Raw genomic sequence first — 6,139 nt, forward strand, 5'->3', positions numbered from 1 at the left:
TCAGTGGTTGCTATAGGAACAAAATAAACTTAGTATAAGAAGCTTATGTGTGAGGTAAAAAGATGTCGGTAGTGAGACTGATAAAGAGACAGAGACAAAGACAGAGACAGACGGGGAAAGAGACAGACAGGGAAAGAGACAGACGGGCAAAGAGACAGACCTGGAAAGAGACAGACCTGGAAAGAGACAGACCTGGAAAGAGACACACCTGGAAAGAGACAGACCTGGAAAGAGACAGATCGGTAAAGAGACAGACCGGGCAAAGAGACAGACCGGGCAAAGAGACAAACGGGCAAAGAGACAGACGGGCAAAGAGACAGATGGGCAAAGAGACAGACGGGCAAAGAGACAGCCCTGGAAAGAGACAGACTGGCAAAAAGATAGACTGGCAAAGAGACAGACCTGTAAAGAGACAGACTAGGAAAGAGACAGACCGGCAAAGAGACAGATGGGCAAAGAGACAGCCCTGGAAAGAGACAATGTTGAAAAGAGGCAGCCGGGCAAAGAGACAGCCAGACAAAGAGACAGCAGGGAAAAGAGACAAATGCCCAAAGAGACAGACGGGCAAAGAAACAGCCTTGGAAAGAGACAACCCTGGAAAGAGACAGCCATGGAAAGAGACAGACTGGCAAAGAGACAGACTGGCAAAGAGACAGATGGGCAAAGAGACAGACTGAGAAAGAGACAGACCAGGAAAGAGACAGACCAGGCAAAGAAACAGACTGGTAAAGAGACAGACGGGAAAGAGACAGATGGGCAAAGAGACAGACTGGCAAAGACACAGACTGGTAAATAGACAGCCCTGGAAAGAGACAGCCATGAAAAGAGGCAGCCGGGCAAAGAGACAGCCGGGCAAAGAGACAAATGCCCAAAGAGACAGACGGGAAAAGAGACAGACCTGGAAAGAGACAGACCTGGAAAGAGACAGACGGGCAAAGAGACAGACCTGGAAAGAGACAGACCGGGAAAGAGACAGACCTGGAAAGAGACAGAGCGGGAAAGAGACAGACGGGGAAAGAGACAGATGGGGAAAGAGACAGCACTGGAAAGAGACAGCCCTGGAAAGAGACAGCCCTGCAAAGAGACAGACCTAGAAAGAAACAGACCTAGAAAGAGACAGCCCGGCAAAGAGACAGCCTGGCAAAGAGACAGCCCTGGAAAGAGACAGCCCTGGAAAGAGACAGACCGGGAAAGAGACAGACCTGGAAAGAGACAGACCTGGAAAGAGAAAGATCTGTAAAGAGACAGACCGGGAAAGAGACAGACCAGGAACACGACAGACCAGGAAAGAGACAGACCTAGAAACAGACAGCCGGGAAAAGAGACAGCCGGACAAAAAGACAGCCTGGCAAAAGGACAGCCGCGCAAAAAGACAGGCGGACAAAGAGACAGACGGGCAAAGAGAGAGAGAGACAGACAGATACAGAGATTGAGACAGATAGACTGATGCAAATACAGACAGAGAGCTAGAAACAGACAGACAAGGAAAGAGACAGACAGCAAGACAGAAAGACAGCGATACACAGACAGAGATTTGGAGAGAGACAGAGAGACAGTTACTATCCCGGGCAACGCCCGGGTACTACATCTAGTCTAATATATAAAGTTGAGTGTATGTACATATGTATGTATGTATGTCCGCTAAAGGAATGCACACCGTCGCATGTACAATCACGAAATTTTTCACAGACACTCCATTTGAGTCAAGGAATGTGATAGACTATGTATTGAGGGAAAATTTTAATTCTGCACTTTACAGTTATTCACCAAAAAAACTGTCTCCATTAAAGTCAATGGAGGTGGGAGCCATAGTGCAGCCAGAACGTCTGAAGAATGCGCAGCCATGCCCTTACATGGAATGTTGGCATGTCACAATGCAGCCAGGGAAAGAGACAGACAGAGGCAGACAGACACACAGGGAAATAGACAGACAGGGAAAGAGACAGAGAGACAGGGAAAGAGACAGACAAACAGATACAGAGAGACAGGGAAAGGGAAAGACAGAGACAGGGAAAGAGACAGACAGACAGGGAAAGCAACAGACAAAGAGACAGGGAAAGAGATAGACCTAGACGAAGAGATGGACATGGAAAGAGACAGACAGGGAAAGAGACAGAAAGGAAAAGACAGGGAAAAAGATAGAGAGACAGACAGGGAAAGTGACAGAGACAGACAGGGAAACAGACAGAGACTGGGAGAGAAACAGAGAGACAGTTACTATCCTGGGCAACACTGGGTGCTACAGCTAGAAGAAAATGAAAATCATTACATACTTGCAACTATCATATTCAGTACTTAGTTCCCAATTCAACAAAGCAATTTCCAACAGAATTTTGGTATAAATGACTTTGAAAAGTTGTAACATTTTTGCACAATGCAGAATTGCAAAATAATTTTGTGACTTTTGTTATTTTCAGACCAAATTTAGTAAGTTCCATCAAAATGTAAAGAACTGGGGGGAGTTAGGAGCTCTTTGAGGCATGGTGAAATTTGCTTGCCTAATTCACAATTAGCTGTTGGGTGCCTAATGCCTCAAATTAGAAACTAAAGTTAGATTTGTGATGCACAACACTTTCAGATGCCCCAGACTCATTAAGGGTCAGCTCTTCATGAATAAAGCGACTCTCCAGAGTGCCCCCTCATCAAGACCATCATGAGCAGCCCCAGTCCACATTACTTGGAGTCTTTTCTGCAAATTTCAAATGCAAAATAAGATAAAGAAATGTCACTGTTGAAGAATTCAAGTGATGAAAAGAGCTAACAAAAATAAGGCTGCTCTTACATCGGTGGTATTCTGCACCAATGCCGGATCCGTCACAAACGCGGTATAGTTAAATACAGTTCAATGGAATCGCGGCAAGATAAGTTCACATGCAGTCACATGCGGTTGCCGCTATTCCATTGTATTGTATTGAACTGTTCCGCATTTGTGCCGGATCCGGCATTATGGCAGAATACCGCTGATGTGAAGTCCGCCCAACTAATCGGGTGACAATGCTGAATGTTGTGATTTATTACATCTAAAAAGACAAAATATTGTTATACAATGAATTTACCCAAACAAGTCTTTAATAGTGCTACTAGTTTTTAAAATCCAAAAAAATGAAAAAAAAAAGTCACCAGAAAAAAGCCACCAGCCAATACAGGTTAAAATGGCAAATGCACTTGCAGGATGAGTTGGTAGGCTAAGAGTGGCTGTCTCATCGGTATTCTGGACCTGTGTTACCCCATGATAAAAGTGGGGGTAACACAGGTGCAGAATACCGATGAGACAGCCAGTCTCAGCCTACCAACTTATGGAGGGGGTGGTTGCTGGTATTAAATATGTACATTAATGAGGTTTTACATAGGGCCCCAATCACACAGGTATGTGCAATGCACAATGTCTGTCTTACAGCCTATTAAAACCAGCAACCACCTCTTGTGAGTGGTTGTATCATCGGTATTCTGCATCTGTGTTACCCCCACCTTTATCATAGGAGGCAGCAGCATTAGAGTTTTTCTTTGAGTTTATGTCCTTTTTGGTGAATTAGCTTGTAAAACCATTACCGCTCTCTAACCATTACCACAATATAAGAGGCTAAAATGAGCACATAGCAACCATGCCTTCCATAGTAACGCATCTAGGCTGAGATAATGGCCTAAAAATTGCTGTACAATCAGGTTAAGCACATGAGCCATTCATATCAACCAGTTAACCAGTAGGCTGAAAGTCCTTTGTAGTGATGCAAGTTCATTAGCTGAGGGGTGTGTGTGGCGCCCTGGACAAGCCAGGGGCCACAGAGCACAACACCACCACACCCCACACTCCCGGTCAGGCACACCGAAGTCAGACAAAAATCCTTGTTGCCTTCCTCCAGGGGCTGATGATCACACCAGGGGGTGGGGCCAGGCGGTTGGTCCCCGCCCGCCAAGGAGTTCACAGTCCTGGAGGCAGGAAAAGGCAGGCAGATAGTGTTGAGAGGTGAAAGTGGAAGGAGGGAAGTTGTAGTGGAGCAGCCTGAACTTGGTCCGGGTGTGTGGCCCGGACGGATCAGCAAGGCTGGCAGACGGTGGTGACCGTCTGCAGGAGTGGCCTATCTGAGTTACCGAAAAGGACCGTGGACGGGCAGTGGCCCGGCGGTACCGGACCGGTACACGAAGAGAAGTCAGGGCAGGGGATTGCGGACCCCGGCAAGGCTAGGAGTCGCCGTGAATTTGCCAAATCCGTTAGCAAAGGGAACCTCCTGGGTTTCCTAGCAACCAAGTCCCGAAAGAAGGTAACAGTCCAACCATGAAAGGGAAACACTGCACCGCCAAAAGCTACCGTTTCTCAGGGCCAGCGCCTGCGGGCAAAAGGGGCTCCTCTGGCCCATATCCAAGTCGGGGAGCGGGTTACCGGTGGGAACCCATCGGAACCAAATAGTACATAGGTGCAGGGAAAGGCAGTCACCATCAACCTGCCAGGAGGAACAACAGCAACCGTCTGTGGGACCCGTCCATCCAGCCGTGTGTTTTACCGAGAACTGTGTCTTCATCATTGGGCTGAGTGAGTACCACCGTGCCGTGCGGCACAGCGCTGCCCCCGCGACCCTTCACCTCAACAGGCCCTGCAACCCGCCTGTCATCCATCCCTACCTCCCCCATCACTGGGCCCCGGGATAACCAACCCCCCTACCCACGGAGGGGAGAACTACCAACAAAGCTGCTCCCTGTCATCGCTCCTGGGAGTCCCGTCTAGAGCAGCGGTGGTGATACCAATATCACCACAACCGTGGGTGGCGTCACGAACAATATCACATCCCCACAATCATCCCCCTTTTCACTCACGGGCGAGGAGCGCCGCTCGAGTCCCCGGGATCCGGCCCACCGCTCGAGCCACCACCGAGCAGTAGTAGTAGCAGCAGCAGCAGCAGCCGGACCCGAGCAGTGGGAGAGCGCGGCGTCCCCTCCTCCGCCCGCGACAACTAAACAACGGAAGTGAGCACATAGTGCCTGTGCCTTCAGCCTGTGCCAAGCTGTGATAGTGACCTAGAAATTGCAGTTCAGCCAGGTTGAAGACATGAGCTATGAAAGGCATATGTGTGATATTGCCCAGGTGTAGGGCCTCCACCTAGTTTGCACCCTTTTCGCACACGGCCTTCTCTGGCTCCAGGTTCAGTGGAGACAGCCATTGACTAAACTTAGCCTGGATAGCGGTCCACAACTTTACAGCTGTATGACTGCGTTCTTCAATGCAAATTAATTTCATCACTGCTTGATTGTGTTGAGCCCTGGCTGCACTGTACAAAGGTACGGGATTCTTTCTTCACTGTTGGAATGCGTGTTACATTAAGGGAGAGGTTGAAGGCACAAGTGAAGAATTTCAAGACATGGGAAGCAGCCCCTTCCCTGCCTGCCCCCATCAGCACCAGAGTAACCCGGTGCCCTTCAGCAAGATGTAACGCCCCTGGCCATACTTGGTCACCCAGGTGGCAGTGGTGAAATGAACCCTTGGAGACACAGTTTTTCAAGGAAAAGGTAATGTTGTCTGCAACATGGTGGCATAGTACAGACACGGCTTTATTAGAGAAGTAATGTCAATTGGTCAACTTGTACTGGGGACTGCCATGCCCATCAGCTTTTGTAAACCCTCTATATCTACCATTTTTGGAGCCAACAGATTGATTATGGTGATGTTCAAGCTTCACCATAGGAGGAAATAATCTTTTTCATGAACAGAACTGTGGGATCGAGGACTGGCTGGTAAGGTGAGAGAGGGCAGAGTAGGCTGTACACAACAAACTGATGGACCGTGAAGGAAGTGCAGGAAGAGATGTTTTGGTGGATTGTGAAACATGTGGTGTTCTCAGTCTGGGAGATTAGTCCAAATCCAGAGGCATGTCCACTTCTGCAACAACTGACAGGCTCTCACTCACCCCAACTGTAGTTGGTAAACAAGTGGACGTTCTGCAGGTAGAGACCTTGGTGAGAACAGTTTTGAGGGTGATATAGGAGGAAGTATCAGATGCGATTGATGGGGTGTGAGGTGACTTGGAATACCTGCAAGGCCAAATTTTAGAGCAAGTAAAATTCCCAGAGTAGCATATGTTGGTTGGTCACTTGATGGTTTATGCATATATGTCACGCTTCCTGGGTCCCGGCGCTGCCTATCACTCAC

The sequence above is a fragment of the Anomaloglossus baeobatrachus genome, chromosome 11, assembly GCF_048569485.1.
Source record: "Anomaloglossus baeobatrachus isolate aAnoBae1 chromosome 11, aAnoBae1.hap1, whole genome shotgun sequence".
NCBI classification, from domain to species: domain Eukaryota; kingdom Metazoa; phylum Chordata; class Amphibia; order Anura; family Aromobatidae; genus Anomaloglossus; species Anomaloglossus baeobatrachus.